This window comes from Megascapheus bottae, chromosome 2 (assembly GCF_031878675.1).
Source record: "Megascapheus bottae isolate mThoBot1 chromosome 2, mThoBot2.hap1, whole genome shotgun sequence".
Classification (NCBI taxonomy): Eukaryota; Metazoa; Chordata; class Mammalia; order Rodentia; family Geomyidae; genus Megascapheus; species Megascapheus bottae.
Genome location: NC_143510.1, coordinates 19,147,843 through 19,161,047, shown reverse-complemented (window position 1 = coordinate 19,161,047; position 13,205 = coordinate 19,147,843). Strand labels below are relative to the sequence as shown.

Genomic DNA, 13,205 nt, shown 5'->3' with positions numbered 1-13,205 from the left:
TCAGTTTCCCCCTTGGTTGAATGGAGTCTCAACATTTTTAGCCCAATTTAGCCTCAAGCCTATGCCTCTCTCATAGCTACTGTTAACTTGAGCCACCATACCCAATAATTTATGTAATAAAAAGATCACTTACTTAATCTGGGCAACTTCCTTTTCATCCTTTATTTCAAATGTTGTCTTTAATATTTGAGCATAGGATGGGGAATATTAAAATGAACACCACATTCCCTTCTCAGGTCATAGTCAGTACAGCTCAGTGGGTTTCCAAGGCTGGCACTGAGGTTGAAATTCCTGACCAGGTACTTAGGACAATGTGACTTAAACCCTGCAACCCTCAGTTAGTTCCTTCAAGCAGTATGGAGAAAATAACAACAGTACTAAATCATGAGTTATTCTAATATAACACTTGGATATGCTGTGTGCAAGCACTCATATCACACAGCCTTAAAGCATTTTTCTGACTACCTGCTGCAGATAAGAAGTCAAAATGAGACTGTCAAAGAATGACTCATGAGCTTATGCTAGCATAAAGCAGTAATGCTAACCTCCTGTGTGTACAGGTTGCTTGGCAAGGCACAGAATGTGCAATTCTGTTATTATTTATTCATGAATTTGTGAAAATATTGCTGTACTTCATGAATTTCTAAAATGTAATTTTTACAAGTTACTAAGAACCTAAAGAACTTCTAAAAAATAACATACATTTTAGCATTTCATAATTAAAATACCCTGTTCATTTTCAAAGTTCACTAGGATATATTGCTATATATTCATATATGTATATGTCAACTCATATAATAATACAATGTCTAAATATTTTAGTTTTTCACACTAAAACTGTGCCCTACCATCAGCACTAAATAATTACAATGTCACAATTTAATAATTTAAATCAATAGTAATGAATTTTTTGATGATTGAAATATTTCAATAAACATTTCAACTATACTCTAAATTATTCCTCCTGTATTTCATGAAGCCTCAGCCACACCTATACAACTCAATCTTCTTTCAAGAGAAGTTAAATTTTAATTTTTATGGCTATGATGACCTGTTAATTTGAAATGTTACTGTTTCATACCTGTATGTGTATATATTTTTTTAACTTTTAACTACTAGTCTTGGTTATCTTCAGAACAAGATGAGAGAGATTTAATAGTCTGTGGTATTTTTTTTCTTCTTAACTCTTATATTCCCATGGGTGTTTTTGGTTTAGAAAAGTCCCAGTAATTCCTTTTCATACCACTTTCACTTAGTTCTATTTTTCAGCAGTTTTAATTTCTTTTGCTCCCTTCGTATTTTATTTTCCTCTCATGAAATTTTCACAGTATCACATTTTATCAGCAACAGGCATTGCCACAGGTCATAGTAGGATTATGAAAAATATCAATGAGCACATCCATTCCTTAATAATAAACAAGTGCCTTGCTAATTATTTATACTTAGGTTGTGAAAGAACAATTGGTTGTGAATTATTAATACAGACTTATAACAGCCTAAGTATCAGATACAAAAGCATCCTGGGAAACAAGGGAAGGTCCTGGTGCCATTTCTGCTCCCAGGGAGGAAGAGGCCCCAGCAGGCTTGCTGAGCTGCTAGAGCTGGCCACCACTGGGGACAGAGGTGCCTTGTACTGACCTGGCACTGATCTGCATATTTCTGCCAGCTTATCTCTCCATTCAAGACTAAACCAATGGACCACAGCCTTTCAACCATAAATCTTTTCTGCATTGTCCCTTCCTTTTCATTCTTTCAACTGGCCTCCCGTTTTTTGGTTTGTTTGTTTGTTTTTCTATCAGCTGCTACCAAAAGGACCTGCCAGTTATCCTGTAATCAGAAGCTATCCTCATCTGCCCCTGGCTTGCCCACAGTCCTGCAGATCTTGCACTATGGCTAGCTGCCATTCACCTTGCTCATTGATCCCACATTCCCTCTGGGAGGAGCTGAGCCAGTGGGCACCCTAGAGTACTGGCAGCAAGCAAGAGCATGTTCCTGCTGAGCTAACCACTTCTGCAGAGCTGTTTCTCTGCTGTGTGCCCACCAGAGCTGGCTCAGATCTGTTACCCTTACTCCCTTTTCCCTTCCAGGGCAAGCTGACTTCACTTCTGACATTCTGAGGTGGTCAAGGTTTTTTCAGTTCCTATTGGCAAGCTTCACATACACTTTACACTCTAGCACTTCCTTCCTTCTCCCAATCCATCTTCCCCATGAGCCTGTCTCTTACCTCACCCAGGAAAGAGAAGGCATCAGATGAGAATGATTCCTGGGCCACTGGTTCTCTCTAGCTGCCTTCTGGTTGGAATTTCTCTGATCCGAAGCTAATGTGCCTGTGCCCCCATTCCCGTTACACTGCCTTCAGAGAAGCACTACCCTAGCAGGGGCCCTTTACCTGAGTCTTCACCCTCTCCCCAGCTATGAGCACTTTTCCTCAGCATTAAACTCCAGTTGATCCTACCCACCTTAGAAACAAAACAACCAAAGGCTTTCCTCCACTTCCTGTCCCACTGCATCTCAACCTTACACTGACCTGATTCCCATAGCAGGCCAAGCTCTTAGAAAGCCAAACTTTGTACCTCATCGCCCAACACTGGTCCGATACATGGTAGGTGCGTTCTAAGTAGGTGTTGAATAAATGAATACATGCAGAGGAAGAACCTTGCTCCTCACTTACCAATACCACCAGCCTCTTGGTGCTAAGAGCCATGCCAGGAAGCACTGGGGGAGGAACTGGCCCAGAGGCTGAGCTGGGCAGCTTTCCTCTGTCTTTGGTAGGAAGCTGTAGGGTACAGAGGAAGTCAAGATGCAGTGATGAGGTCTTGATGAGGCAGAATGGAGAAGGAAAGCAAGCACTGCTGGTGAAAAAATATCGAGTACAAAGGCAATCCTAATAAAGGGAAGAGAGTTAGGGTAAGGCCTACAAAAGTCATTAGATAAAGCTACATGGCAAAGGGACAGTTGAAGCTAAAGAGAAGCAGAAGCCTCATCTGGAAGGTTTGGCTTTCATTGCTCCTGACATAGGTGTGCATTCTGAACAGCTCCTTAATGACATATGTCCTAAAACCAAAATGCCAGCTTCTATCTGAGAGGTAGACAAAAACTAATCTATGAGCTGGAATATCAAAGCCCTAAAGCTGCTCCCAGGTTGTTTATTTTGTATGTTGAAGAGTATGACGTCACTTTCTTTTAAGAGAGCAGTTTTCCTTTTTTTTCCCTTCTCTCTGATCTTAGTATCACAAATATAGCTCAACAGCTCAAAATGTCACTCATTTCAATGTGTATGTCAATGATCTAAAGAAAACAATACCTTTAATCTATTCCCTAAGGTTCATATGGTATTGTTTTCCTTTATATTTTTTTTTGCCAGTCCTGGGCTTTGAACTCAGGACTAGAGCACTGTCCTTGAACTTTCTCAAGGCTAGAGCTCTACCACTTGAGCCATAGCACCATTTCTGGCTTTTTTCTATGTATGTGGGACCAAGGAATCAAACCTGGGTCTTCGTGCCTGCTAGGCAAGCACTCTACCACTAGGATAAACTCCCAGCCCTTCCTTATACATTTAATTTGCTTTATTATAGTCTTGTTTTGAATGCCATACCCACATTTGCTATATACAAGTACCTCTTCAGATACCAAAATTTAAATGTGGAAACAGGAAAACACTGTGTATGTAGCTGAATTAATCTGACACTTCTACACACACTTTAAAAACTTAGATTCATAATTATGTATAATTAATGGTTTACTGTTCATCCTTTTCTTAGTAGAGCTTTTAGCTAAAAGTTTTGTGGTAGCTAAAAATCTGAAGAAGATATATCAGAACTGCTCAAGGAACATAAATGCTACTAGTGAAAATCCTACAGTAACACTGTACAAAGTTCTAAGTGTTTTAGTTTACCTATACGTTGTACAAGCCTGAGAAATCTACTCAAATTGTCAATATTTGCACTGGTTCTCTTAAATTTTATATATTTAAGACCTATCATAAATAACAAATTCTTCTAAAACTTCGGTGCATATTCTGAAAGATATAATGGGGCAAACATTACAGGTTTTATTATGCCCATGTGAACTGTTACAGGTCTTTCCGAACTAATGTTATGAATTTTCTCCCCTTAATTATTTTCTTAGACAGATTAAATGCCACTTTGGGAATACATTTCAGTGAAACTAACACTTGTTCACAGAGGTCAGAAATGGCTTCATTGACATAAATTATCATATCGTCCATAAAAGTCTTATACCTATGAAGAAGGAAAATGAAGAGAATATTCTCTTCAGAGACAGCAATCTACTTATTCACAAGCTTCTTGCACTGCCAGTTACAATGTCACTCAGAGAAAAAAAAGTAAATATATAGGTAATGTCTAATTATAGTGATGACTTAGGTTTATTGAAGTTAAAGCAATTCATATTTACTTGCTCCAATTAAAAATGTACCAAAAAACTCCCTCATGCTCTGCCCTTTGCTCAGAGGTAGATGCTGATGACCACTCCAAAATTATTTTTTCCATAAATGGGTAGTACTGAATCTATTACTTGAGCCAATGCTCAAGCACTAGCTTTGAGCAAAGGAAGTTCAGGGACAATGCCCAGACCTTGAGTTCAAGTCACCAAGACCAGCAAAAAACTAAATGAGTAAATGAAAATATAAATAAGATGAGCTACACATGTTTAATGCCTGTTATCTGTTACATGCAGCCCCATGTCCAAGATGACTCCTTAGCTCCACATGATGCAAAAAGCACATGGACTTATCAGACAATGAAAGCTTTCAATAATAAACTAGCCAGGTTGGGGGTTGGTATATTCATAATTAATAGCCTTGGGTTAGGCCATAGAGGAGTGCTCAAAAACATTACTCAAATGGAAAGTACACTGGCAAAATTCTCATAACAGTTCCAAACAACAAAAAGAATTCTATAGTTGTAGAATGTATAATATATTTTTTAAGAATTTATTAATGATTTTTACATCATATTTTAAATGACAGTTTTAACAAACGAGTGTTCAAGAAGGGAATCTCTATTTACAATTACTGGGACTTAGTATTTAGAACTGAATCAAAATTAGGCGAAGAGTTTGTATGTCATAGAAACAATTTATGGAATAAAACATGTCTATAGAGTCATAGGTTTTTATATCTATATAGTTATGTTTATATTTCCATTACCATGTCCATAGCATTGGGTATGCAGATATTTTTTAAAAATTTAAAAATCAAAATGAAAATCATCAGTAGTTAAAAACATATAAAATCTATACCATACTGAAATATCTGGCTATTCAAGAGCAAGTCTACAGAAAATTTAGTTTCAAGGGCCGGCTGAAAATAAGTATCATGGCTCACACATGTAATCTTAGCTACTAAGGAGGCAAAGACCTAAAGACTGCAGTTTAAAGCCAGCCCAAGCAGGAAAGTCTGTGACATTCTCATCTCCAATTAACCACCAAAAGGCTGAAGGGAACATGGTTCAAGAGTCACTCATCAGTATTTCCAAACAAACATGCAAACATACATACACACACACACACACACACACACCTTATGGAAGTAATGTACCCCCACTACTGACCAAGGTAATTCTAACTCCTCTGTATATCTCCCTGACAACTTTTTTACAAAAAGAAAAAAACAATGAAGTCAATGACCTACAATTTCAATTCTAAAAATCTATTTTAAAAAGTGAAATAAGGCGCTGCGAGTTTGGCCTAGTGGTAGAGTGCTTGCCTAGCATGCACGAAGACCCGGGTTCGATTCCTCAGTACCACATACAGAGAAAAAAGCCTGAAGTGGTGCTGAGTCTCATGTGTTAGAGCTCTAGCCTTGAGAAAGTCCAAAGACAGTGCTTAAGCCCTGAGCTCAAGCCCAGGACTGGCCAAAAAAAAAAAAAAAAAAAGTGAAATAAAAGCCGGGCACGGTGGCTCATACCTGTAAATCCTAGCTACTCAGGAGGCTGAGATCTAAAGATCAAAGTTCAAAGCCAGCCCTGACAAGAAAAGACCATGAGACTCTTATCTCCAATTAACCACTAAAGAACCAGAAGTGGTGCTTTGGCTCAGGGGTAGGGTGGTAGCCTTGAACTGAAGAGCTCAAGGACAGTGCCCAGGCCCAGAGTTCAAGCCCCACGACTGACAAAAAAAAAATAGTGAAATAAAGTATATAGACAAGAGAACTGAAAGACAGGAAAGTGATCAATAAAAGCAAAACCTGATTGCTTATCTATAAAAACGAATAAAACAAGTACAGCTTTGGCAACATAAATTTCAAAAAGATAAAGAACCATTTTTTAAGCTTAGTACTACATAATAATTTTGTTATAAATTTGAACAAATAAACAAAATAGTCAATGTTTTGACTAAGATAGCCAATGTTTTTCTTAGAAAACATTATAAAAACTAACTGAAGGAAAAAATTCATATCCAATGAATTTTTAAGTAGTCAAATATACCCCTTTAAGAAAAAGCAGGCTTAAATAATTTTAAAAGAACATAACAATTCTTCTAATAGGTCAACTTTGTTATACAAATAATCCAAGAACATGAGGAAAAACAGGAATCTGATACAAGATCTCTCAAACTTAGCACCTGACATTCTGGACAGAATAATTACTTACACGGAGAAGGGACTGCCCTATTTATCTTATAGTTTCCATGTAATCCGAGTATCTAAACCAAACAATGCCAAAACCAATTTTAAAAAATGAAAATCATCCATGCTCCTGGATTAGAAGAATCAACATCGTGAAAATGACAATCTTGCCAAGGGCTATCTACAAATTCAACACAATACCCATCAATATCCCAATGGCATTCTTTAAAGAAATAGAAGAAGCAATCCAAAATTTCATATGGAATAATAAAAGACCCGTATAGCAAAAACACTTCTTAGCAGAAAGAACAGTGCAGGAGGAATCTCAATACCAAACTTTAGACTCTATTACAGAGCTATAATTATCAAAACAGCTTGGTACTGGCACAAGAACAGTCCTGAAGACCAATTGAATAGAACTGAGGACCCAGATATTAAACCACAGACCTATGGCCACCTAATCTTTAACAAGGGAGCCAAAAAAATAGAATGGAAGAAAGACAGCCTCTTCAACAAGTGGTGCTGGCAGAACTGGTTAAACACCTGCAGAAAATTAAAGTTGGATCCTTCTTTGTCACCCTGCACTAGAATTAAATACAAATGGATCAAAAACCTTGAGGTAAAAGCCGACACACTGAAAACTTTACAAGAAGGAATAGGAGATACCCTAAGCCACCTTGGCACAGGTCAAAACTTTCTTAATAAGGACCAAGAATCACAACAAATCAGAGAAAATCTGGATAAGTGGGACTGCATTAAACTGTGGAGCTTTTGCATGCCAAAGGACATAGCTAGTAAATTAATTAGGAAGCCTACAGAATGGGAGAAGATCTTCACCAACCATACAACAGACAAAGGCCTCATATCTAAAATATACCCACAGCTCAAAAAATTGAATCAATCCAAAACTAATCTCCAAAGTAACAACCATCCCATTAAAAGATGGGCCAAAGACCTAAAGAGAGTCTTCTCTGAAGAAGAAACAAAAATGGCCTGTAAGACACATGAAGAAATGCTCAACATCTCTGGTCACAAAAGAAATACAAATAAAAACAACTCTCTAAGATTCCACCTCACTCCAGTTAGAATGGCCAGGATCAAGAAAGCTAATAACAACAGATGCAGGAGGGGATGTGGCCAGGAGGGATCACTACTACACTGTTGGTCGGAGTGCTTTCCACTATGGAAAGCAGTATGGCAGTTCCTCAAAAGACTAAACATAGAGCTCCCCTATGACCCAACAATTCCACTACTAGGCATTTACCCAATTGTCCAGAAACAAGGACAGACTAAATCCACTAGCACAACAATGTTCATTGCAGCACTATTTACTATAGCAAAGATATGGAACCAACCCAGATGTTCCTCAGCTGATGAGTGGATCAACAAGATGTGGTATTTATACACAATGGAATTTTATGTGGCTGTCAGAAAGAATGACATCGCCCCATTTGTTAGGAAATGGAAAGACAGAAAAAAAATCATATTAAGTGAAGTAAGCCAGACTCAAAGGAACATAGGCTCAATGGTTTCTCTCATTTGTCATAATCAGTAGGAACCTTGGGCTCTCCTAGCAGAGGTTTGCAATAGAGAAAAACCTTGATACATAAAGCCATATAGTATGACGCTAAATGAAAGGACCTCTAGGATATAGAAACAAAAGCCATATAATGAGTGATTGCTGTCCTTAATGTACTATGCTATCTCTCATCTCTTTTGCTGTCCCTTGGTTATCTCATATTGTTACAGTATCTCACTTTGTTTTCTGATATATTGGATATATTTGTATTTGGTTATTTGAAATTGGATAGGGAAGGGGGAAAAACAAGACGAGGGATGGGGGAGGGGGAGGGAAATGGGGACCAAGACATGAGAAAGGGTATCAATATATGTGAATTAATGCACCTTCTATCTGGCAAATATAATGTAACCCTTATATTAATTACAATAAAAAATAAATGGAAAAAAATGAAAATCCTAGGCTTATACTTAAGAAGAAAAGGTCAGAAAGGTATAGACAAGGGCAGAGCATGGTATTGCATACTTATAATCCAGATACTCAAGAGGTATAGGAAAAAAGGAGCATGGTACAACATGAGAAGAGATATCAATGTGTAAAAAGCAATACACCTACTACCTGATGAATGTAACTGTAATCCTTCTATACATTACCCCAACAAAAAAAGCTATAAATTTTTTAAAAAGGATCATGGGGTCCAGGAGTGTGGCCTAGTGGTGGATTGCTTACCTAGAATGCATGAAACCCTGGGTTCAATTCCTCAGTACCACAAAGAGGAAAAAAGCGGAAGGAGTGCTGTGATTCAAGTGGTAGAGTGTTAGCCTTGAGAAAGCTCAAGGACTGTCAAAAAAAAAAAAAAGAAAGAAAAAGAGAAAAGAAAAAGAAAAAAGGATCTTGGCCAGGAGCCGGTCAAGGCAAACAGTTAGCAATGTCTTTTTTTATATTTTGCCAGTCCTAGAGCTTGAACTCAGGTCCCTGAGTCCCTGAGACTTTTATCTCCAATTAAGTACCAAAAAAGCTGGAATTAGAACTATAGCTCAAGTGATAGAGCACTTGAGGGGGGGAAAAAAGCTTAAGGACAGTACCCAGACCCTGAATTCAAGCCCTAGGAGTGTATTTCTCCCCCCCCCTCTCTCTCTCTCTCTCTCTCTCTCTCTCTCTCTCTCTCTCTCTCTCTCTCTCTCTCTCTCTCTCTCTCTCTCTCCCTCTCTCCTCTCTCTCCCTCTCTCTCCCTCTCTCTCCCTCTCTCTCCCTCTCTCTCCCTCTCTCTCCCTCTCTCTCCTCTCTCTCTCTCTCTCTCCTCTCTCTCTCTCTCTCTCTCTCTCTCTCTCTCTCTCTCTCTCTCTCTCTCACACACACACACACACACACAAGATAGGGACCCTAGACTCTATGCACACAACCATGTCCCAGGAACATTGTGTAAGATTTAGAAAAGCCAAACATCTATAGTGCCTATTTCCTTAGGAATACATGTGTACCTAGTAAATACTTAGAAAAAAAATGTAGCACAATAAACACTAACAGTGGATAGTATCCTCTCTGGGAAGCAGGAGCCCTGGGTAAGGAGGTGAAAGGGAATTTTAGCTAAATCTTCAATGTGTGATTTTTTTCCATAACAACATAGATTCATAAATTATTTATATACCTAAAAATACCTTTTGAAATTTGCTCAGAACAAACACTGCCTAGGTTGAAGACAGATTATGTACTGACACACTCTACCTGGACACTATCTAACAGTTTCAACTCCCTTATGCAAGAATGGTCCTTCCTTCTAAGAGAGGAAGAAAGGAAGAGAAATGTTTTGCAGAATGCTTATTCCTAATTTCCTTCTTACAAGCAGAAGTCATTATTAAATGAATCACAAATTCACCAATAGTTGTACTGCTACTGCCTGAATTGTCTCTTATGGCTTATGGTAAACTATGGCATTCACAGTTGCACAGTTGGCCTGAACATGACTCAGAAGGTCATCTCTATATCAAATATCATGTACCTTCATGACACACCACAGTCTGCAAATAATCATCTAGAACATTCAGTACTTCAAGCTTATATTTGCTCCCTAGTATAAAAATGCAATATATTTTCAAATTTATTCCATAGGGAATTTGCTTTCTATTCATTGTCACCTGAATAGAGTTTCAAAGAAATGCTGCAACTTTGCCCAAAATAAAGTAAATCCATTTACTTGGTAGACATTGTGTTTCTCCTTATCACTTCAGTCTTTTCCTTTATATTAAACTAAACTGGCAAATGAATTGTGACAAAATGCTCAGGGAATGGCTTTTAAAGATAAAATTCAAGTACCATAATTCAACTATTTAAGGTGTACAATTCAATGATTTAGTATATTCAAAGGGTTCTAAATTCCCACAAGCCAACTTCAGAATATTTTTACGATCACTGCAAAATTAAACACACATCCATTTTATGTAACCACCTATCTCAGCTATAGGCAACCAATGATCTGTGTGCTGTCTCCACAGATTTGTACAAATAGAACACATCCATGAAAAGGTTTTACAGAAAGACTTGAGCCATAGCACCACTTCAGGCTTTGTCTGTGTATATGGTTCTAGGGAATTGAACCCAGGGCTTCCTGCATGCTAGGCAAGCACACTGCCACTAGGCCACGCTCCTGCTCCTGGCTGAGCCTTTCCTTCTGATGGTCTCAATACAAATCCTGATTCCTTAGCCTTCTCTGCAAACACAAATTTAGGAACATCTGTATTTACTGCTATTTCAGCAGTGTGAGTTGAGATCTCATAGAAAATAGTGATAATTCAAAAGGACAAGCCTTTAATTTCATAATCATACTTATTCTTCTTATGTGGGAAAATCAAGATAAAAAGTTCTAGCTGATTATGATATAATCAAAAGGTAGAGGAAAAAGAACTACTAATAATTTTAAGTGTTAAGATATAACAAGAAATAAAATGATCTCTCATTTCTCTGAACTTTCTGATAAGCTACTTAGTGTAACCATGTAATCAAAGGGAAGAAGTCATTCTTCCACTTGCAATCAACACAGAAGAATGTGAAGCTATAACAAACACAAAGTATTAAAAAAAAATTAGTCCACCACTGGGGTTTATAAAAGATTACATATAAGTGTTTGTAACCCAAAATTAATTTTTCCAGAAAAATCACAATGCAAATAGCCCTTAAAATGTCAGATCAACCTAGATAAATCTACTCAATCCATTACACACCTGAAACAAGATCTACAGACAAGTTATAAGAATCGGGAATTATTGATGAGATGGTATTAGTTAAGCCTCAATTTAAGTGACTTTAAACAATTTAAGTTCACTAAAAATATTTTTTAAAACTTGTATTTCAATCCTTCTACTCAGATTATTCCATGAAGCAAAGGACTGGTAATCAAAAGAGAACAAAGACTAAAAATGGGCTGGAGCAGAGTGATACATGCTTCTGATCCCAGCATTCAGTAGGATGAAATGGGAGGATGGAAGGTTTGAGGTCAGCTTGGGCTACCTTCCAAGACTCTGAGTCAAGAAACCAAGAGTGGAAGTATAGTGTTCCATAATACAGTGCAAGCCTATCAAATGCAGAACTGGGGCTCATCCCCAGTTCTGAAGGACTGACAAAGCCCATTAGCTTCTCTTTCTCTGCCACTTTCCCCTTCTATCCAGTACTCCATATTCATTTAAATCTTTTTAGTTCCAGAAAGACCAGCTGTTTGTGCCCATCAGCTTTTTGTCGCTATGGCAAAATACCTGAGAAAAAATAGCTTTAAAAGAAGATTTATTTTGACTCACATTTTCTGAAGCTTTGTGGTTTCTTAGATTGGGCTGCTGTAGGCTTGTGGTAAACCAGAACATTATGGTAGAGCAAAGGTGCTCACCTCATGGTATGCACGAAGAAGAGAAAGGAGGAAGGGCGAGCCTCCCATATTTCCTTTAAGGACACACCCCAATGACCTCACTTCCTCCCACAAGGCTCTAACTCTTAAAGTTCCACCATCTCTCAGCAGTGTCCCCAAAAGCTGGTATTGAACTTTCCACAAGATCATTTTTTGAAGGACCAAGATACTACTGCTCTTACAAGTTTTTACCATTTCTCCCTCAATTAACGTTTACAGACCAGCAGTGCTCCTGTTCTTATATGTGTTGGCTAATGCAGTAATTGATATGAGGGTAGAAGAAAAAGAAGAAAAGAATTAAAACTCTCATAAGATGACTAGTAAAGAGTTCCAAGAACAAGAGAAAAGAGGGAAAGGTAGAGAGTATTTGTATCATCTATGTACAGGAATAGAGGGAAGAGATGGGTAAATGGTGTCAGGTCAGAAAGGCTCCTTCTGTAGCTCTGATGTGTGGCTGATTGGGGAGAGTATGTAGCTAGCATGCATGAGACAGACTGAGTTCGATTCAGGAGAGGAGGAAGGGAAAGAAAAAGGGAGTGACAGGAAGAAGGGAGGGATATAAAATACCCAATTCCAGTCATAAAGTGAACTATGAACAAACTCAATGTCTGCAGATGCACTCTGAACACAGGAGGAAATATGAACTGGATAACTATTTGAGTGATGTAAGTACCTATTATAATAGCTTATCTTACAATGGGGGAAGAGATGTGAGGAATTTTTGATTATGGGGCAAGAGTTAGCAACAAACTGCAGTCAACTCAGAATATAATAAGAGCCACAGATATGTACTGTGTAATATGTAATAGGGTGATCGGGTTTTGGGGTAAAGACTCAGAGAAGGTAAGACTTCCTGCACATCTGCAGAAATGGTGCTCTATGCAGAAGGAGTGGGTGAGTACAAGGTAGTGTGCTTGAAACAAGGAGGCTGGAGTGACTAAGCAAAGTGAGATAAGGCGAATAGTAGAGAAAAGGTAGAAGGTAACAAGAGGCCAGATCATGGATCACAGAATAGGCTATTTGTTTGTTTGTGAGACAGGAACTTGCCAAGTAATTCAAGATGGCCTCACACTCACAATCCTTCTATCTGGGACTCCCTAGTGCTAAGGTTACAGGCATGAGCATCCATGCCTGGTTTACAGTATGAATTAAAGCTTTGATTCCACAGGACTCAAGTTTTTGGAAAAAGGGTAACACGATCTCTC

The 13,205-nt window shown here is 38.2% G+C and overlaps 1 protein-coding gene across 2 annotated transcripts in view; it reads right to left on the bottom strand.

Moving 5' to 3' along the window:
• Positions 1 to 13,205, bottom strand: part of Plcl2 (phospholipase C like 2) — a 160,148-nt gene that overhangs the window by 91,975 nt on the left and 54,968 nt on the right. Inside the window, exon 1 of one of the 2 annotated variants that reach the window (XM_090321865.1) lies at positions 11,897 to 11,940. The exons of the other annotated variant lie outside the window; for it this stretch is intronic. The gene's annotated coding sequence lies outside the window, so the exon portion shown is untranslated. Of the gene's footprint in view, positions 1 to 11,896; positions 11,941 to 13,205 lie in introns of those variants that run through there. 2 annotated transcript variants of the gene reach the window in all.